This window comes from Mirounga angustirostris, unplaced genomic scaffold (assembly GCF_029215605.1).
Source record: "Mirounga angustirostris isolate CCGP_5_RB_7025 unplaced genomic scaffold, mMirAng1.0.hap1 SCAF_11, whole genome shotgun sequence".
Classification (NCBI taxonomy): domain Eukaryota; kingdom Metazoa; phylum Chordata; class Mammalia; order Carnivora; family Phocidae; genus Mirounga; species Mirounga angustirostris.
Genome location: NW_026991719.1, coordinates 39,696,330 through 39,718,283, shown reverse-complemented (window position 1 = coordinate 39,718,283; position 21,954 = coordinate 39,696,330). Strand labels below are relative to the sequence as shown.

At 44.1% G+C, this 21,954-nt stretch overlaps 1 long non-coding RNA gene across 3 annotated transcripts in view; it reads left to right on the top strand.

The window, feature by feature from the left end:
• LOC135361922 (uncharacterized) overlaps positions 1-21,362 on the top strand; it is a 71,826-nt gene extending 50,464 nt beyond the window's left edge. The window contains exon 6 of one of the 3 annotated variants that reach the window (XR_010406092.1): positions 12,887-21,362. This is a non-coding gene — a long non-coding RNA (uncharacterized LOC135361922). Of the gene's footprint in view, positions 1-1,280; positions 8,219-12,886 lie in introns of those variants that run through there. The other 2 variants (XR_010406091.1, XR_010406090.1) reach the window with 2 other exon arrangements.
• Positions 21,363-21,954: the final 592 nt, after the last annotated feature.

The following is a 21,954-nucleotide window of genomic DNA, read 5'->3' as shown; positions in this document are numbered from 1 at the left end:
TGTGCCAGGCTCTAAAAAGTCTGACCATATTTAAGTCTGTAGTGCGACACTGTGAGGAGGAGATTATTGGCCTTATTTAGATATGAGGTCATAGATACTTAAGAGAGGCGTTCAAGTCACATGCCTAAGATCACACAGTTAGCAAACTGTAGAGGGTATTTGTTAGTTCTGTTTGTCTGTTTTCACCAAACCATTCTAAGAAAAATAACGAAATAAATGTTTGGTTTGATACTCCCTTTCTTACTTGTATATCAGTGTGAATGATAAGATAGTAATCTTTCAAGGCATATATTTCTGGTTTTGCAGAGTTTTTAACTGATAAGTAAACTGTGTGCTTATTTAAAAAAAAGTTTTTTTGAAGTTGCACTGTATGTCAGGCTCTGTGCTAGGTGCTCCGGATACAGCAGGGAATGTATAGAAAAATAAGTATTATTCTTACCAAGTCCTGAGATAAAACTAGAAGCTTTATCTGTGCATACGTCATCATGTTCTTTCTTGACTCTCAAGGTGTTGAAACAAAGAGCCCAAGATTAATTGTTGTCATTTCCCATTGACTCAACAGAATTACTGAACTAATTGGGTACTTCTTGAGGTTACTTAGCCAGCTCCTGAGGGTCTGGGGGAAATGCAAGCTAAATCATTCTCTTATTAATAATTTTTTTTAAGATTTTATTTATTTATTTGAGACAGAGAGAATGAGATACAGAGAGCATGAGAGGGAGGAGGATCAGAGGGAGAAGCAGACTCCCTGCCGAGCAGGGAGCCCGATGCGGGACTCGATCCCAGGACTCCAGGATCATGACCTGAGCCGAAGGCAGTCGCTTAACCAACTGAGCCATCTAGGCGCCCTCTTATTAATAATTTTTAAGGAGGGAGATTCCATTAAGCTTTTAAGATAGCTGTTGCTTTAGACTCAGACAGCCTGCTGTGATCCTGATAAATGATTTCTGCCCCATCAGAGTTGGCTGGTATAAATGTGCATTCTGAATACGTTTTAAAACCTTAAATTCTATGCCTTTGACCAAAATAACCACCTTCAGAGGTTTTGAATTGACAAGAGAGCCCCGGCAGGTGGTCAGACACCTGTTTGGTGCTGGTGTGGTCTGAATCCTCCTACGAACTGTGGTGACAGTCTCTGACGTTACTCCTGTTTTTCTGTCCCAAACTGTGTGGTCAGTTAGCCCAACTTTGCAACGTGGTTTAGAAGCTTCTAGGAACATCTCTTCTTGTAGTTATCTCAGCCACCTCATAGGTGACTTGACTTTTGTTTTTTCTTCCAGAACATTCTATGCTTCATATAGAATTACCTGCCTACTTTTTTTGTTCTTCTGTTGATTGCTGTGGTGAAAAGAGCCCGACCTCCTGTTACAATTGAATTATCAGACTCCAGTCTGTTTTATCAAGCTCTCCCACATGGGAATTTAACATCTGTAAAGCTACTTTCACCTCAGGTCTTCGGCTTTGTGATTGCATTTATGCCTTGAAAGTATAGGGGGAAATTAGAGACCCTTTAAATGCTTCCATCAGGAGAGGGCCAGTTGTAGGGGAAACCTCTCCCAAAAGAATAACTTGATCAAATGTTTATAGAAGTTTCCCATTAAAAGTGTTAATATTTATCAAGTTTTGAGATAAGCTAGAAGGTCTGTCTGTGCATGTTTCTTTCTGTCCTTTCTTCACTGTCGGGGTCTTGAAACACGGAATCCTAGAGTCCCTACTCTGCAGAACTACCTGGTTTACTCAGCAGGGAACTCCTGCTCTCTGGAGTATGTCATGCTGGTTGCTGGAGCCTGTTCCAGGGCCTTCGTGGCTCCAGGGCTGTTTCCCCTGCAGTATCTGGGTCATGCTTGGCTTGAGTCACCACACAATGGCTCCTTCATCTTGGTTCAACAAAATGCCCAGGGCTAGAATCATTATTTCTTTCAATGTCTGCCTTTTTGTCTTAACTCCTTAGTCTACTACTAATATGGCGTTCTCCATGTGCCTATCTGAGATCGTGCTTCAGATATAGGACTAAAGCACTTTCTAGGTTGTAGACTTCACCAACAGGAAATTTTATTTAGCCACCAAAAGATCACATATAATCATTCCTCAGTTTACCAAGGTGAAATTTTTCCACTGGGACCACTATGACTCTAGTGCTGGCGGTGGTGGGTTGTGTCTTGAGAAGCCTTTTGAAGGCCATGTATTTACACTCACTCCCTGCATTTTCTCCTTAGTAACTTCACACTCATTTCTGTTTATCTGGGTAATTGTTTAATGTCTATATTCCCTACTGAAGGTCAGATTCTATGCTAACGGGAACTGTCATCATATTGCCTCACAATACAGTAGCTGTCCAGTCAACACTTGTTTTTATGTGTAGTGTAAAGAGCACTGAGCTGGGACCCTTGGAACGTGGGCTCCAGTCCCATTTTTGCCTCAACAAGTCTACGACCTTGAGCCAGTCACTTCCCATGTCTAGAACAGAGTCTCCTCATCTTGTGAAATCAGGCCATGGGCAGGGAGATTCATGAGGTCGCCCTCAGCTTTATGAGTCTCGGTTTGTGTCTGACTAAATGGAGGAAGAAGTGAAGCCAGTCAGTTGAATGCCACGACTTTGTTTCCATACCCAGGCTGAGTCCGTGGAAGTGCCCTGCCTTGGGCTGGGAATGGCTGGCCCACTGCCTTCTCAAGAAGCCCGTGCCAGAACCCGAGTCACCTCCTTTGGGACATCTGAGGGCAGAGTTTTCCAAACTTTTTCTGTAGCAGCTGCCTTCCCTTCATAATAATAAAAGAATTAAAAAGACTGCGCATTATATGTGGGGAAGAAGCCATGTTGGCACTTAACCTGTCCCTGGGCATATGCTGTATGTAAGAGGGAAGAATCTCAGAAAGTGGTTCAGAGAGTACTTGTTCTGGTGGAGAGGGTGGGGAGACCCCGTGGCCTTCCCTGGCCAGCTTTACACTTAGACCTGACCCCACCTCCCATACCTACCTGCCACCCCTCAGTATCACCTCTACCCCTGTGGTTCCCAGCTCTCGTCATGGAACAACATTCCAGCCTGGCCAGTGACTGCAGTTAACTGTACTGGCCTGGCGGTGTGGGACAGGCCAGTCTCAGAAACAAGGAGTCTGCAATTTAGCCCCTCAGCACCCTTCCCTGAGCCTCCCTATAACCTCCCCCTACTGCCATCTGATTACTGCCAAGAAGATTGGAAACCTCTCTGCGACAGTCTGAAAGATCCTGGATCAAATTGTCTCTTCTCTGATCCAGGAAGAGTCAGACAATCCAACAAGACTCTCTTGTACCCATTCCTGAAAAAACTGCAACCTATCCAAACCCACCTGAGTTGAAATCCATAACCTCAGTAGTCCTATAATCATTAATAAAACCGGATTCATGGTTAAAAAAGAAAATTCTGGAAAAGACATTTCCAGTCCCAGTAGGTTTCGCCGGTAAATTCTAACAAGCATTTAAGGAAGACATAACACCAGTTTTAGACCATGTCTTTCAGAACAAGAGGGTAAACTTGCCAGTTTACTTCACAAGGCCAGCATTAATGATGGTAAAAAGCAAATTACAACAGTGACAAACCCACAGACCAATATCCTCATGAACATGGACCAAAGAAATTCTTCAAAGGATGGAAGCAATATTAGTTGCTGAATTTATGTATGTAGAGTTGTTCTATTTCCCTATCCTTTTAATGTCAGTGGGACCCCCTCTTTCATTAGTAAGAAATGAGTTTTTTCTTTGTCAGTCTTGCTAGAGACTTAATAATTTTGATATTGTTAGAGAACCAGCTTTTGTTTTCATTTATTTTTTTTCCTATTGTTTTTTAACTTTCAATTTCATTTATTTCTGCCCTTATCCTTAATATTTCCCCTACCTTCTTGCTTTGGATGTATTCTGCTCCTTATTTTCTAGTTTATGCAGGTGGAAACTTAGATTATTGATTAGAGACCCTTCTTTTTTTCTAATATAAACATTTAATATATGTTTCCCTCGAAGCACCATTTTTAACCGCATCACACACATTTTGTTATGTTGCATTTTTATTTTGTTCAATACAAAAATCTTTTTTCACTTGAGACTGTTTTTTTGACGCATACGTTATTTAGAAGTATGTTGTATAATTTCCAAGTATTTAGAAATTTCCCTTTTCTCTGTTTTTTGTTTCTCTTTTTGTTCTCTTTTGATTTCTAGCTTAATGTCATTATGATCAGAAGACATACTTCGTATTATTTCAATTCTTTTAAATTTGTTTAAGTTTTATACTTCAGGGTACGGTTAGTCTTGGTGAATGTTTTATGAGTACTTTAAAAGAATACATATTCTGTTTTTGTTACTGTTTTGTAAATACTCGATTTAATTGGTTGGTGGTATTTTCTGTTTGTTATTGCTATATATTACTGAGAGTGGAATGTCAAAGCTTTCAACTATGACTTTAGATTTATCTCTTTCTCCTTTGAATTCTGTCAGTTTTGGCTTCCTTTATTTTGAAGGTTTGTTGCTGGGTACAAATGTATTTAGGATTGTCATGTCTTATCAAATTGACCCTTTTATCATTATGTAATATCTTTGTCCCTGGCAATGCAATTGTCTTTGTTTTGAAGTCAACTTTATTTTATATTATTTTATATATATAAGATTTTTATGTTTTTTTAAAAAATATTTTACTTATTTATTTGACACAGAGAGACACAGCGAGAGAGGGAACACAAGCAGTGGGAGTGGGAGAGGGAGAAAGCAGGCTACCCGCAGAGCAGGGAGCCCGATGCGGGGCTCGATCCCAGGACCCTGGGATCATGACCTGAGCCAAAGGCAGAGCCCCCCAGGCCCCCCAGGCCTGAGCCCCCCAGGCCCCCCAGGAGATTTTTATGTTTTTTAAGTAATCTCTACACCCAGCCTGGGGCTCAAACCCACAACCCCAAGTTGCACGCCCCACTGACTGAACCAGCCAGGTGGCCTCCCCCCCCAACTCCAGCTTTCTTTGGAATGGTTGTTTGCATGTTATACCTTTCCCCTTCTTTTACTTTTAACCTACCTACTAATACTATATTTCAAGTGAGTTTTTTTCAAAGATTTTATTTATTTGAGGGAGAGAGCTCGAGAGCGCAAGCAGGGGGGAGGGGTGGAGGGAGAGGGAGAAGCAGACTCCCTGCTGAGCAAGGAGCCCGATGACCTGAACAGAAGGCAGATGCCTAACTGAGCCACCCAGGCGCCCCTCAAGTGAGTTTTTGTTAAGATCTAGTTGGTTCCTATTTTTTTATTCATTCTCACAGTCTCTGTCCTGTTTAGACCATTTTAGTTGACTGTAATTATTGATATGCTTGGATTTATGCCTACCATTTTATTAATGATTTTCATTCCTGTTTTCTGTGTTCTGCCTTTTGAATTATGTGAATATTTCCTAGTGTTTGATTTTTAATTGATCTGTGTGTCTCCTTGTATCTTTTATTGTGTATGTGTGCCTGCTGTAAGGATTACAACGTACATACTTTACAGGGGATTTGGAATCAGCATTTTACCACTTTAAGTGAACTGTGGAGACCTTACCACTGTTGTTTGTTATATTTATCTTATGGTTACAGTGACATACACTGAAAACCCCATAGACAATGTTCTAATTTTTGCTTTCAACAAAGAGCTCAAGAGGAGAAGTATAGTGTTTTATATTTACCCAGATGTTTCCCATTTCTGCTGCTCTTTCTTAATTCCTGATGTTCCGTGTTTCCTTGTGGTATCATTTCCCTTTTGTCTAAAGAGCTTTCTTTAGCTATTATCTTAGAGGAAGTCAGCTGCTAGTAAGTGATCTTAGTTTTCCTTCATCTGAGAATGTCAGTATTTTGCCTTCATTCCTGAAAGATCTATTCGCTGGATATAGAATTCTGTGTTGGCAGTTCTTTCCTGAGGAGGGTTAAAAATATATCAGGCCACTTCTCTCTCTCTTCCATGGTTTCTAGTAAGGAATCCATGGTCATTTGAGTTTTTGTGCTTAGAGGTAATATGTCATTTTTTCTCTCCCTGCTTTCAGGATTGTTTTGTGTCTAGTTTTCAGCACATTTTTCTTTGGGTTTATCCTAGGGGGAGGGTCACTCTGCTTTTTGAATTTGTGGATTTGTGTCTCTTGGGAAATTTAGCAAGTCTTCAGCCACTAGTTTGTTACATTTTGTTTCTGCAATGCACTCTTGCTCTCTTTTTGGGACTTCTGTGACACAAATGGCAGACCTTCTATTATTGTCCCCCAAACCCCCAGGGCCTCTGTTGTTTTGTTTTAAATCTTTTTTTCTCTTCGTTGTTCACATTGGCTAATTTCTATGGCTCTGTCTTCAAGTTTGCAGACTCTTCTCTCCATGCTGTGTTGAGCCCATCCAGGAAGATTTTATTTCAGTTATTTTTTCAGTTCTAGAATTTCCAGCAGTTCTTTATAGCTTCTGTATCTCTGCTCAGACTTCTGTTTTTCCATTGCTTTCACGATGGCTTATGATTGGTTGCTGGAACAGTTCTGTAATAGCTGCTTTAAAGTCTTTGTCAGATAGTTCAAGCATCTGTGTCATCTCAGCATTGGCATCTGTTGATTGCCTTTTCCCATGCTGAGTAATTCTGGATTTTATCCAGGCCATTTTTAATGTTATGTTATGAGGCTCTGGATCTTGTTTAAATCCCATGGAGAATTTGATACTTTTGTTGTCGCAGGCAGTTGATTTGGTTATGTTCAGAGATCGAGTTCTAACCCAACCTTCTGTGAGCTGTGGTCCCAATGTCGTTTCAGTTGGCTATGCCTTGGCAGCGCCATTTGGATGTGTTGGGTGGGTACGCCCCGTGGTGACCCGTCTGGCGCATAGGCCATTCTAGAATGTTCTCATAGTCTCAGGTAGGCTGTTGAGGGTGAGATCTGTGCGTGCCAAGCTTGTGGGTGAGCCCGGGAGTTTATAAACAATTTATATGGTGCCTTTCCTGAGCTTCTCCCTCTATATAATTTTTTCAGTACTTTCTAGTTCCATGGGGCTTCCTTTGGTCATTTAGCATGGGATTTCATTACTCTGCCACGTACTTCCACAGCTGTGGAAGTGTCCCTGGCACCAAGTGACAGGAGGACAGAGAATAAAAATTGGCATGGTTTTACCCCATCTTCTTGTAGCCACTGCTCCGCTGAACCCAGAGGAAGGCTCTTGTCCCTCAGAGTTCTGGTCCTGCACGGCTCCCGCTGCTGCAGGCTGCCATTGCCACTTGGGGGTTGTGACCCGAGAGAACAGAGCAAAGGAAAAGAAGTGGGGGATTTCTCCCACTCTCTGAGCATCATGAGTTCTTTCCTGCTCCCTGAGCCAGAGCTACAGGGTATCTCCAGGCTTGCTCTCTGTCAGCTCTCTCAGGCTTGGGGCATATTGGAGGAGAAAGTCATGGTAGACTCACTGGCAGGTTGGTGGTATTTTGAATTCCTGTCTTTTCTAATCTGCCTGCTACTATTTACTTTTCAGAATCCTCAAATCGCTGCTCTGTGCAGTCTCTCCAGGTTTTATAGTCTTGTTTGCTGGGAAAAACAGGGTGGAGGGTGCTCACTCTATTTTATGTAGAACCTGAACCTCTATGTCCATTTTTGAATGTGTAGAATAGTATGAGTCTAAACAATGAATGCATTAACTGCCTTTTTAAAAAAGATTTTATTTATTTATTTGCACGACAGCGGGGAGAGGCAGAGGGAGAGGAAGAAGCAGATGCAGATGCCCCACTGAGCAGGGAGCCCGATGCGGGCCTCGATCCCAGGACCCTGGGATCATGACCTGAGCCAAAGGCAGACGCTTATCGGATTGAGCCACCCAGGCGCCCGCATTAACTGCCTTCTTAATGTCACTCTACCCAGCTTGACATCTTTGCTTGAGAAACCATCCTGAGTACCCCCCATGCATCTTTTAGGAGGAAGGCAGGATCAATACTGCCAGTCATCTGATGAAACAAAAAAATTGCTTCTTTCTTGACTCTACGACTAAAAGTAAATGGGGAGTATTTTTCTCATGACCCTGTTTATTTAAATGAAAGCTCTTTTTCAAAGACAAGCATTAATACATGCAACTCAAAAGATTTCTGAAACCCTTCTGGTCCAACTAGAAAAGGACCGTGAAGAGAAGGCTTATGGAAATCTGAATCCCAACAGGCACCCTCTCTAGTAAGGGAAGAAGTATTTCTTCAACAACGACACCTTTGTTGTGTTAGATTCTACAGGTTGGGGGCGCCTGGGTGGCTCAGTCATTAAGCGTCTGCCTTCGGCTCAGGTCATGATCTCGGGGTCCTGGGATCGAGCCCCGCATGGGGCCTCTTGCTCAGCAGGGAGCCTGCTTCTCCCTCTCCCACTCCCCCTGCTTGTATTCCCTCTATCGCTGTGTCTCTCTCTGTCAAATAAATAAATAAAATCTTTAAAATTAAAAAAAAAAGATTCTACAGGTTGTATGTGCTTGTAATTCCTGGAGGAGGGATTATTGGGACAAGACTTTAAAAGAGTTTCATTAGAATGAGAGAGCCAGCTTCCATGAAAATCCACGTACCTCCCCTTTAGCTAAACGGTTAAAGGTGTCACCAGGGTGGTGAATGGTATTCAAAGACCTGTTGTTCAGGAGGGGTGGGGAGGGGGGCAGGAAGCTCTGTTGGTGTGAGAGGAGAATGGAATGTTTTAGGGAGGGGGGGGTTGTAATTTCCAGGGGCAGGGCGGGCAGCACGGTGGGAAGGTCTGGCTCCAGCTTGAGCCCACTCACAGGATGTCAGGGGGAAGTGTGACTAAGGTCACGGCCACGCTGCGTGGTGGGCCAGCTGTGGCCACACATCCTGAGTTTCCATGGTCTAATGCAGTGGGTTTGAAAGAAAGGGTGGATGCAGGATGCTGGCTGGGCGTGCAGAGTGCGTGGGCTGTTAGCTCTTAAGTGACAGTGGGCGGGGATTACAGCATTTCATCTGCTTTTCCTTTGACACCTTTTAAAGATACAACCCACGGTTTTCAAGGGCTTACGCCTGTGTCTGCTGGAGGGATCTTAAACCCCTTCCGATCCTTAGGAGCCCAAGGAAAAATTTCATTTGAGTACCCTTTGCAACAAACATGGAAATTGAGAATTAGATGGAGAGTCCGAAATGCTGTTCCTGTTCAGAAGTTTGCAAGGGAGTCATTTTGACGTCCTTCTCAGGGAATTTTAAGACGTGTCCATATCTGAGAAGTCTGCATACATTTCTTGTAACTTTCCTTTGGAGAAGGGGCTGTTCAGGATGTGTAGCAGGTTGGGTTTCAGAATTTCAGCAGCTTTATGCTGTTGTCATCCAGTTTGACAGATTGAATGTGCACTTAGAGGAAATGGAGTGTATTTTTTTTTTAAAGATTTTATTTATTTATTTGACAGAGACAGAGATAGCGAGAGCAGGAACACAAGCAGCAGGAGTGGGAGAGGGAGAAGCAGGCTTCCCCTCGAGGAGGGAGCCCGATGCGGGGCTCGATCCCAGGACCCCGGGATCATGACCTGAGCTGAAGGCAGACGCTTAACGACTGAGCCACCCAGGCACCCTGGAATGTATTTTTAATCGCTGGAATGTATTGTACCTAAGGAACTCGGGAGAGTGTATGTCAGGTTTCAGCTGTGATTAATATTTTGCTGATGAGTTTTCAACTCTGTGGCATGCTTAAGCTCTGCCTCTCCTTGACCAACAATGCCTAGTACTTCTTGACTGTAAAATGATAAACGAGTCTCAGAAAATCGGTCCGGGATTTCCATCCTCTGTTCACGTGAAGATTTGAGAAGGCTCATGTGCACATTTTTAATTTCTTAATTTTGAACAAAAAATTTATTACTAAAAAGTATGAAGTATGAATCTTTCTTCCCTCCCCACCCCCCCAGCAAATGAGAAGATATGCTTTATGGAATGAGGAAAGGGCTTTTCTTTTGGATTACTCGGTAGTTTGAATTCAAAGCATTTGAGTTCAAGTATCACCATAGAAACATGGGTGGGAGGCTGTAAGTACTGTTATTGTCAGACATCTCTGTTCAAAGTGCTGTGTTTTTAAGACCATGCCTCCTGGCAAGAATTCACTGAAGTGTATAAAGCATTTCCTTTAAAGTGCTAAGTATTTATTTGGTTCCTGGGTTCTTTCTAAAAAATTAAAGACTTGCATTCCTCCTACAGAAAGAGAAGATAGAAGAAATCACAATCTTCAGTTCTAGTATTTTGAACGTAATTGCCATATTCAAAATATGTGCATTTACCTTCAAAATCAGATTCCTGGAAGAGACAGGTATCTGCTTGAGGAGCTGTGACTTCTTCAGCAGAAAGAAAAAGTGGGAACCCACCCACATTTCTTTTTTTTTTTAAATTCTGACTGCCATTACGTATTCTTTTTTTTAATATTTTATTTATTTATTAGAGAGAGAGAGAGAGAAGGAGGGAGGGAACACGAGCAGGGGGAGGGGCAGAGGGAAAGGGAGAAGCAGACTCCCCACTGAGCAGGGAGCCACATGAGGACATGGGGCTCGATCCCAGGACCCCGGGATCATGACCTGAGCCGAAGGCAGACACTCAACCGACTGAGCCACACAGGCGCCCCCCACCCACATTTCTTGAGTGCCTCTCCTTTGCACTCCTGGAAGCAGGTCACCCCTTCTCCTTATGGTTTCTTGAAGTCAATTTACAGATTGGAAAGAAAATTCATAAACGGGTTGATCAGTGTGGCTTTGGTTGGGTGGGAGGATGATGAGAAGGAGAGGCTGCAGAGATGGGTGTGTTTGGAGAACTTAAAACCAATGGTTCTCAACTGAAGATGACTTTGCCGCCAGTGGACATTTGGTAGTATACGGAGCTGTGAGTGGGGGGGTTGTGGAGATGCTGTTGGCATCTAATGGGTGGTGGAGACCAGGAATGCTGCTAAACACCCTATGATGCACAGGACAGCCCCCGCCCCCAACAACAAATGATCTAGTCCCGAATGTCAACAGTGCAGATGTTGAGCAACCATGACTTAAAATTAACACAGAATCGCAGTGAAAGCCAATGTCCTCCCTTCCTCAACGGAGATGTATGGAAGACATTTTAGCTGGATTCCTCCATCTTAGCAAATAGCTGTAAGGATTATTTCTAGACCTCTCATGGAGTGGAAACTCCAGCTTACTAACAAAAGGATTTGCTTGTGATTTCTGGGCTCCATTATTCTTTAGGTTTTCATTTTCAGGATACACTTCTTTTCTCCAGCCCCCATTTCCCATAGTATAATTATGGTTTCTACTTCTACTTGCTCGCTCCACCATAGAGGTAATAATTAGCCGGTGGCCATTCAGTGTGAAGTATTCTTTTGTCCTGGGTATTTGGAGCCTGCTATTACATTGCCCCTGAGACTTAGATACCATCAACCAGTCAGGAGTGCTGGAGGGTGTTAGCATTGCTTAGGTCAGTACTAAGCATAAGAAATAGTAGGGTCACAAAGTCAGAATACAATGCATTGTAAGAATCTGGCTTTGTTAGCACCAAGTGGCATCAATATGTGGTTCTTGTTAAGAAAACACTTAAGTTCTATTTAAAGGAATTTTTTTGAAGTTTGTTTATTTACTTACTTTTAGTAATCTTTACACCCAATTTGGGACTTGAACTCACGCCCCGAGATCAGGAGTTGCCTGCTCTTTAGACTGAGCCAGCCAGGTGCCCCAAAGTTCTACTTTTTAAATGTTTAGCTTGTGCCTGGAGACTCAGAGATTGAGTTGCAAGACCTCAGCAGTTTAGAGGTCCCGGCCTCCCATCTGCCATCCAAACAGGTTCCTTTCTTCAGCATTCCAAGTGGTCATAGATTTGTAAGAGGTAATGTACCCATAGTATCTGGTGCAATCCATCATTCTTAGACATTTTGGAACACTTACCGCTGTTTTAAATGTCAGAACGCTAAAATCAATGAAGAGATAGAATGGAACTGAGGCAAGAGAAGAAAGCTGGAAGGCTGAGGAAAGGAAAGTTTGTGAAGAATGGGAAGTGTCAAATAGACCGGCCCTCCCAGGGGTGCATTGTGCGTGTCAGGAAATCTTTTTGAGCACCTAGCAGGTGGGAGTTCTTTAGGCACTGGGGATGCAGTAGAGAGAGGGGAGGGATAGGATTTAGCCCAAACTGAAAGGGCAGATGGAGGGAACAGCAAATAGAACATTCTAGTCTGTTGCTTTTATAAAATAAAACCTTTTATTGTGTCCTGGGAGAAGAGCACATGTCTGCTTCTTAGTTTTATTTAGGAAGTGTGCTTAATTACTTGAAAAGGAAATGATCTCTACCCTCTTAAAATTATATTGTAAAAAGATTCCATCGCTCTCGCTACCCAAACAGAGGTGTATATGGGTATAAAATAACACACAAATAAAACGGTCTTCTCAGTTCTAGACATTAACTGTCCATTTGAAAAAATAGAGCTCTACCCCCCCTTTACCTTTCTAAAAAAATCACTGAACATGGACACACAGGCTTTTGTCGTGGTTCACTGAATATTAACCTTTCGCCTGCTAGCAATTTAAATTCCACAGAAAAATACAAAACAACCTCATTATTTAAAACAATATTTGGGGGGCGCCTGGGTGGCTCAGTCGGTTGAATGTCTGACTCTTGATTTCAGCTCAGGTCATGATCTCAGGGTGGTGAGATCAAGCCCCACGTTAAGCCCTGAGTCTAAGCCCTGGGTCTGGCTCCTCGCTCAGCAGGGAGTCTGCTTGAGATTCTCTCTCTCCCTCTCCCCCCCCCCCCCGCCACTCTCAGTCTCTCTCTCTCTTTCAAATAAATAAATAAATCTTAAAAAATACACTCCTTGGCCTGAAAAGACTTATATATTGTATAAGTTTATATATATATATATATGATATAACTTCTATAAGTTTTCCTACTGATTTTTGATTTTTTTTTTTTTTTAAGTTCCTGAGGGAGACGGAATCTACTTAAAAGGATCGTAAGTGATTTTTACCCAGGGTCTATTCTTTTCTTTGTTTCTCCTCGGTTTTAATCTCTCAAAGAACCTTTTACAATTTTTTAGGAACTTGGCCTGAGTTCTAACCTTTTATCTGCTTCTAACAGGGTGGCTCTGAGTGGGGCCCTTGCCCTCTAATACCAATTTTGTTAACTATTAGAATGGAGTTCATTATGCTGTTCTCTCAACTTTTGTACATGCTTTTAAGGATTTCCATAATACAAGTACTCTTTTTTTTAAAAGGGCAGCAGAAATAGATAAAAGTGTTTCTTGTTCCAGCACTACCTTTGGTGTTCTTTAAAGGTCAGGGGGAAGATCTGAATATACTTCGAGGCCAAGTGCAAAAGCAGGCATGGTCTGGGATCAGGACCTGTCTTTGGTGAGCAGAAGATGAAGGGAGTAGCTGTGTGTGTTTGAGGTGGGGCCACATCGAAGTTCTTAGTTGTGACTAGTGAGTCCTGACCCACCTAGACCAGGCTTGCTTTCTTTTATTGGGGGGTCGGGGATATTTTCAAAAGCGACTTTTTTTTTAAGTTTATTTAATTAGCCTCTACATCCAGTGTGGGACTTGAACTCCCAACCCTGAGATCAAAAGTCACATGCTCTACGAACTTTTCCGATGAAGCCCATCCTCTGCCCATCCTCTGCTCATCCTCTTCAGCCCCAGGTTTTTTCCTTTCCCCTGAACACTGGCCCAAACTTTCTGTTGCTCTGAGCCGTGGTATATGTTCCTAGGCTGGATGTGGTGCCATCGCCAAAGTCTTGCATGCTCTTAGCAAGATGATCAGGAATTTCTTCAGTCCTGGCAATCCTAGGATCTGCTCATTTCTGGGACGCTTTGGTCTTTGCCCTGAAGCCCTGATTAAGTGTCTCACTTCAGTGCTTGCGTTTCTGGAGCCATCTCCTCATTATTTTGTAAGAGTTGTTTCATTCTGATGAACGCGATATGCCTTAGGTAAAACTTTTCCCTGGTACATCGTGGAACTCACTGATGCCTCAAACCTCACACTTGACTTTCTGTAAAGTCCAGCCAGAGCTACTGAGAACAGAGACTTGGGGATCCATCCTAAAAACCCCAGAAATACATTTTGATACATGAGCTCGGGAGATGTTCCTAGCAATCCGATGAATCTGCACACGTCCCTCCTAGTTTTCCGGGCAAGGACAGGGGGCTCTGAAGGGCGGAGACTCAAAAGAGCCCGGTCCTCGCCACTTTGAGGCTGGAGATAGATGTAGCGCCACCTGCCACGCTGATAGGGAATTGCAAGGCGCTCCCCGTTGACTTAGTGATAATGATTTTGTTTTTCTTGGTAAAACTCCACATCTTTGAAGAGGGCGAGAAGGGAGAAGAGGAAGGAAAGGATTAGATTGAGATTGTGCATAACTGCATAATAAGTGAATTTGAAGAATTGAGGTGTGGAGAGCAAATACAGTCACCCTGGCGCTGTTAATAGCGACTTTGTGAATAACTTCTACATAGGTTTCCCCTTTACTTAGAACCTGCTACCCCATCTACTTCCCCCAAACCGCAGTGTTTCTCTAAAGGAGGAGAGACAAAGAAGTTGGCTTACAATTTGCTGCCTAGTCTGATACTTGGTTCTCACATACTCATTTAAGCGATAGGTATTGGGCACATCGTGTACTAGCGTTAGACCCTGAGCAAGATGCTGGGGCCGGCCTAGTGGGCAAGACAGACTCAGACCCCTCTTCTAATGCAGGAGTGCCCACCGGCCTGTTGGTATGTTCTCTTTGGCCCACATAGGGCTGTAAGTGCTGCAGTGTTTTTTCCCCTCTTGAAACATTGGGAAATTTGGCCCCTTAGAACTGTATTTCCACGTGGCGTAAATGTCAGGGAAGTGAGGGGGTGGTGTTGAGAAATACCTACCATGGTAAGCACAGGCTTACCTACCACCTACCTTGGCCTCCCTCTCCTATTGTATTCGATCTGTTAGCTCTTGGGGGCCTCTTTGGTTGCGATCCCCATCTTTATGTGCCTCCTTCTGCAGTGATCACCCTGTGACACGGGGCACCTTGGGTGAGAGCCAGGACAGGAGGCCAGGTTGGGATGGGAAGTGTGGCTCCCAGCTGGTTCTCTCTGCCAGTGGTGGATGCTCTTGAGCTCTGCCCTTCATCCAGCCCTGCGCAGGCCACTGCTACACCACTCGCATGAGCCTGCTGTTCAGGATTAGATTTTGCCTCAGAAAGGGGAAATTGCCCTGGCCTTTTCTAGGCCTCCACACCTGTCTTTGTCTTTGTGGTTCCTTCTGCCTGGGGGCCACCTTTGAAAGCACATCCCGCCTCTCTTTCTCGAGTGTTCTGGAGGCTGGGCTTCAAGGCTGGGGGCAAAAGGCAGCAGAGACTAGAGCTGCCTACAGGGGCTCTCCAGATTCTACCGGATCACTTGCCTTGATCTGTTTTACATATTGGGCTTTCTTGTAAATTTCCTTTGAAGAAAGCATTTCGAAGCCCAAGGTATTGTCTGTTTCATTAATTGAGAGCCCACAAGTTGCCTTAGATTATTCGTTCTTTCCTTATGTTCGTATCTGGTTTCTGTAATTGCATCTTGAATTCTGGAGGGTGGGGTCTCTGTCCTCTGTGTTTCTCCCCACCCAGAGCCCAGCCTGGGACTGCGCGAAGGAAGGTAAAAGAATAAATATCCTTTGCACAATCAAATCAATATCTCATTTCCTGATTGTTAGAGCACAGAGTTTATAGGTGATACAGATTTAAGTTTTAATAGCCCGAGACCCTCTTCTGAGGGCACATGCATTCCTTACTTCTCTGAAAATTTGTATAGTTTTGAATATGGAAGCCATCCATACCATCGTCTCTATGTTTCTCTTATCCGTCCGGCTCTGTCTCATTAAGTCTGGGGCTAAAAGTAAGGGACAGGTAGTGACAGGCCTGGTTGGAACAACCCTGGGAGCCTCAAGCCACCTGATGGTGAGGGAGACAGGGAGGGCTGGGCCCTTTGACAGCATTCAGGGTGGAGACCACAGACCTCTCAGAAATACCCTGGGGATTTCCCGGACTCTCCCGCTAAGAAACACTGTCCTTACAACACGGCCTCTCCAACTGGGCAACTGAGTACTCTCTAGGGGAGAGCCCACATCCCCGGGCAAGGTGGAGGGATGACTGACTGGCACTTGGGAGCCCTGGTTTCCTTGCTAACCCCACCACATCGTATTTACTTAACCTTCAGCAGTCACTGGCATCTTTTAGGGCTGTTTCTAGTTTTAGGGATTAAATATGGAAGAGTCCTCACAGCACGATTTCCCATAGGTTCTAGATCTCCTCTCTGACTCAGCAGACAACACTTTATGCCAGTGCAGCCCCTGAAATTTCAGAGGAGGCGGTGAGGATAAAAGGCCCCTGAAGCAGGCATACATACCATTCATCTCAAGTCTCCACCCAACCCTTAAAGGTGCATTTTTGTATTGTCATCTGCACCAGATGTCAATGTTTTTGTGTTAAAACAATTTAAAAATTATTTTTGCGAAACCCATTATTTACCGTCCTCAAATTTTGGAGTATGATTGACGTCCCAAGGATACATGACATGCCGAGTCCCTGGTTTGGTGAATTTCCAAGAGGGTCCTCCTGCTACTTCTATGTAATTTTTTTTTCTCTTTCACGTCTATGTCATTTTTTGTGTGTGTGGGGTCAGTTTTAAATTCCAAGATGGAGAATATGACTTTATAATAATTATTCCATAGAGCAATTCTCTTTATCCTCCTAGTAACCCTATGAAATAGGTACTATTCGTTACCTCCATTTTACAGACGAGAAAACAGGCCCAGGGATATGTTATAACAGTAAGTTGCTCGATGTTGGTTCGTAAATGGTGAGGCTGGGATTTGACCCTGAACCTGTGCTGTTGACCTTACTCTGCTGTCTGCCTGTGGAGTAGACTAAGCCAGGAAGACCGATTTCTTTTCTGTCATTAATAACGGTTCGAATTATGATGCTGCTTTTCAAAGAATTTCATGTCATTTCCAGGTAACCTATTTCTCTAGAACTCAAGAGGCTCAATCATTGGGCTTTATGTCTTCAGTTAGCAAGAACTTGATCAGCCTCAGGTCTGTGGCCACCGATAGACTCTACCTGATGACCCCCAACTCATCCACTTCCGAGAGATGCCCCACAGAGAGTAACCTCTCTGACTGGAGTGACCAGTGTCAGACTAGAGAGAGATTCAAACTGAGGCTTGTGTCCCGATCCCCAGGTGATGGATCTCCATAAGCCATGTAGTTGGGGTGTTTTCAAACAGTGTGACTAAGATACAAAAGATACTGATATTGAACTTGCTGCTGTGGCTTTGTAGTATTATTTGGTGGTGATGCTCTTTACTTTTCATTCATTGTGTTTCTTAGCTATGTAAACAAAAAGCCAAAGTGATTCATTACCCACAGCTCTGTTTAATGCTTGTGGTTTAACATTTGCCAGATAATTCAACATATAGCCACACATCACCCCGGGTGAACAACAACAAAATCTTTCTGTTCCTTTCTTTCTTTCTTTTTAAAAATCTGTTTCTTTAGTTACTTTTATTTATTTTATTTTTTAATATTTTAGTTACTTTTAATTAAAACCTTTTTTAAAGATTTATTTATTTATTTTGAGAGGCAGAGGGAGCACGAGTGAGTGGGGGGTGGGGTGGGAGGGACAGAGGGAGAGGAAGAGAGAGAATCCCAAGCAGACTCCTTGCTGAGCGTAGAACCTGACGTGGGGCTCGATCTCATGACCCTGAGATCACGACCTGAGCCGAAATCAGGAGTTGGATGCTCAATTGACTGAGCCACCCAGGCGCCCCCCCCCCAATTTTTTTAAGTGATCTCTACACCCAACGTGGGGCTCAAACCCACAACCCCCAAGAGCAAGAGTTGCACGCTCCACTGACTGAGCCAGCTAGGCACCCCATGTTTCTTTAGTTACTTTAAAAAATTTCTGGATTAGGACTGTAGGCTTATGTATTCAGTGTGGCAACAGCAACAACAAAGAGTCAGAGAACAAACGAACCCATCTCTTAAGGTCTTGAAGAGACATAAAACATAGAAATTAGATCTTCCCCACTTTCCTACCTCTGGACCTACACACATTACCTCCATAGGTGCTCATGGGTTTGTTTGCCTATACTGCCTTACTGGGTCCTATCATCCGTCTCCTAATTGAGGCTCCTGCAGTTACCCATGTGTTCCTCAGCATCATCCACTTCTCCCACTCACATTCCCTTCCAGCTACTGTGCCATTTCTTGGTGGTGTCTTTATGTACTGCCTCAAATGCATTTCCTCCCATGCTCCATTGTTTTCATTCCAGTTAGGTTTTGCCTGCCCACCCCCACCCCCCAGGCTCCAAATGACTCCTGTCAAGAGTGCCCAGGAACTCCACCTTCCAAATCCAGGGCTGAGTTCTCAGTCCTTATCTTCTTGAGCCTTCAGGCAGGATTTGACCCAGCTACTCCTACCCTTTTCCTTGAAATCAGTTTCTTCACTTGGTTTCCTTGACACTACACTTGGTGCTCTGCCTATCCGAGGGTGTTCTTTGCCGATTCCTCCTGGCATTGCCCCAGCCTCTTCATATTCAAGTGCCTCGGTCCTCCTACCACTTCTCTATCTGTCCTCACTCCCAAAGTCAGAATTAATCCCTTGGCTTTACATACTACTTAAACGCTGATGATTTCATCTCCCAGCTTTCTGCTCAATTTCAACTTCATCTCTGCTTGGATGTCTCCTTGGCACCTCCAGCCTAGCATGTCGAAAACCCAGCTCTTCATTCCCCTCTGCATACCTCCCCACTCCTGCTGTACCCAGCCTGTCCCAACTTGGGAAAGAGCAGCTTCGTTTTTCCTGTTGCCCAGGCCAGAAACCCTGGAGTCCCCATTGAGTCTTCTCTTTAGCTTACCCCACCTCAGCAACTCCTGTCTTCTCTGCCTTAAAAATATATGCTGAATCTGACCAGTCACCCTTATCTCCACTGATACCGACCGGGCCAGGTCACTGTCTTCTCATTTGGATTCATCAACTAGGCACTTTGTCCCTCCCTTGCCTCAAGAGTTACCCTCTTAGATGGTTCCACTCTCCTGATCAGGAGCCCCATGCCGTTTGCTATTTCTCTCCGAGTCCAGACCGCAGTCCTTGAAAGATGATGGCCTAGAGAGCCCTATGTGATCTGCTCCCTCCATCCCCACTCAACCTAATCACTGCCATGTCCTTTTTTTTCCCGTTCTGCTATAGTGAGCACTGGCCTCTTTGCTGTCCCTGTAACTGACCAGGAATGCTCCTACTTCAATGCCCCTGCACAAGTTTTTCTTCTGCCTCACCCCCTCATTTATTGCCCAGCTCTCTCCAGAACCTGCTTCCTGCCTTCCTTCAGGACTCGATTGAAGTGCCTCCTTGATCAGAGGGGCCTGCCTTCCCCGATCACTCCAAGCAAAAGAATAACCACCCCTACTCCTACCCCTTCCTGCATCCCAGGATTGTTTGTTTGCTCTGTCTTGCCAGAGACCTCATCACCAGCTAGCTTACTTTGCATTTATTTGATTGTGTGTCTTTCCCCTCTGGACTAGAAACTCCCTGAGGTCAGGTACTTTGTCTCTTGTTAATTGCTGGATCCCCTGAACTTAGCCTGGTACCTAGAAGTTAGAAGTACTCAATAAAAAATAACGTTTGAATGAATAAGGAATTCCCTGGACAAGGTAGTCAGAAATAGGCTGCGGGGAAATGAGGATTTGCCTGGGGCGAGAAGAGGACCTAAAGCATCTATGACATTTAGTGTATTCTAAGACCCCCCTCCCGCCCCCACCTACTCCCCATATTTGACCATTTTTAAAATCTGGATGTAGATTAGAATGGGCAGCCACTCTCAGTAGCCATCTGCCAGGCCGTGGTCGTGCTGTTGCTGTTCCCACGCATGCACAAAGTTGGCCAAGAGCTGTTTACACGGGCAGCAGTTTCGTTGAGTTGTATTGTTGGTTCTATATATGACTGGGGGTATCTGCCATTTGATATGCTCTCAGTAAGATTACACTTACCGAAATGAAATTTTATTGGCATTGAAACAAAATCCTATTGTGTGCACAAAAAGGAAGGCATTAGCACGGCAGGGAGCAAATTTGATATTAGTGAGGCAAATGTTCATTGTTGGAGAAATGACTGAAATCCCACGTTTTCTTTTAAAGCAACGACTGGGAAAATACAAGTAGTTGAAACTGTTTCATTTGCCGCTGAGATAGATGCAGAAGGACTGCCAGTCCCGTGCCAAGCAGCACAAATGAAGGCAGGAGAAATAGCCCATCTCTCCAGACAATGCAAATGAGAAGCTCGTTTGACCCTCACTCAGGACTGTCTTTGAGGCATGGCGGCGTCATAGTTAATTGGCCACGTTTGTTTGTTACATAAAAGAAGGGAATGTCTTACAATGCACGACATTTCAGGTCGGGTGAAACAGAGTGGGTGTCTTTTCTACATCTTAGAATTCTAAAACTAAGTTTGTAAATCTTATTTTGTCATTTCTAGTTATTTTCATCTTTAAGATTCCAGTGTATCTTAAATCCGTGAGTATTTAAAGCGTATGCTACCATAGGCATTCAGCAACAAGGGAGAGGCTTGGTCAGTTACAGTTCGTTGGCTTTCTTATGGAATGTTTCTCTGGCATTTAAGCGCAACCAGCACCATTGGGAGTAATTATCCAGAAATGAGTTTGGACTTCAGTTTGCTACAATTAGTTGAAGGTAACTTTTTCAGACAGCTGCAGGTTTGGGTTTTGAACTCTTTCTTTTGAAATAATTACAGGCTCCTAAGAAGTCACACAAATCGTATGGAGAGGGCTCGCGGAGCCATCACCCGGCTTTCTCCCATGGTGACATCTTATGTAAGATGCAGTTTTTAAGGGGTCATCTTGTTTTCTTTTTTTTTTTTTTAAAGATTTTATTTATTTATTTGACAGAGACAGAGATAGCGAGAGCAGGAACACAAGCAGCGGGAGTGGGAGAGGGAGAGCAGGCTTCCCACCGAGGAGGGAACCCGATGTGGGACTCGATCCCAGGACCCTGGGATCATGACCTGAGCCGAAGGCAGACGCTTAACGACTGAGCCACCCAGGCGCCCGGTCATCTTGTTTTCTTACAATGACCCGTTAGGGTAGGAATTGAGAGGAAAAGTCGTTTTGTCATACTGTACAGCCAGCCAGTTCACGGTACAGGGTTCCCAGTCACAGGAGGTGAGATCAGAGGCATTGATGTCACAGGGGGATTCATAATATTGACCATCCTGTCACAGAGGAAATAATCAGGTTAAATTAATTTGCAACCTATTCCTCCCAACAGAAGAACTCTGCATCGATCTGTTTCGATCTGTTTTTGCTTCGACACAGCCTCTCTTTCAATGAAATTGTTTTAGAGTGATGGAAAATGCTCTACAGGGGCACCTGGGTGGCTCAGATGGTTAAGCTTGTGCCTTCGGCTCAGGTCATGATCCCAGGGTCCTGGGATCGAGACCCACGTCGGGCTCCTGGCTCAGTGGGGAGTCTGCTTCTCCCTCTCCCTCTGCCTCTTCCCCTGCTCATGCTCTCTCTCTCTCTCTCTCTCTCTCTCTCTCTCTCTCTGTCTCTCTTTTTTTTTTTTTGAATAAATAAAATCTTTTAAAAAAAAGAATAAGAAAATGCTCTACAAAACTCTTTAGTTCTAGAATCGCAGAGTCAGAAGGGACTGAAGGTCAGCCACACCCACTGGATAGGGTGACTTCCCCTTTATCATCCCTGCCAGGTTCCTAGTCCAGCTCTTCCTAAGGCCCCTCCTCTGCTGAGGGCCTCAGTCCACTTTCTACATGGACTTTTCTGACCCACATGTCAGACAACAGTCAGGTATCTCTGTGCTTTCTTGCCTTCTCTCTGCTTAAATATGTCCAGATCCTTTAATCCCGGCGTACCTGAGCTCCCCTCACTACCCTGCCGGCTGTTTCTCCACAGGCTGACTTTTTCGATAGCTTGGCCACATCCTGGAGGGAGGATAATGATGGA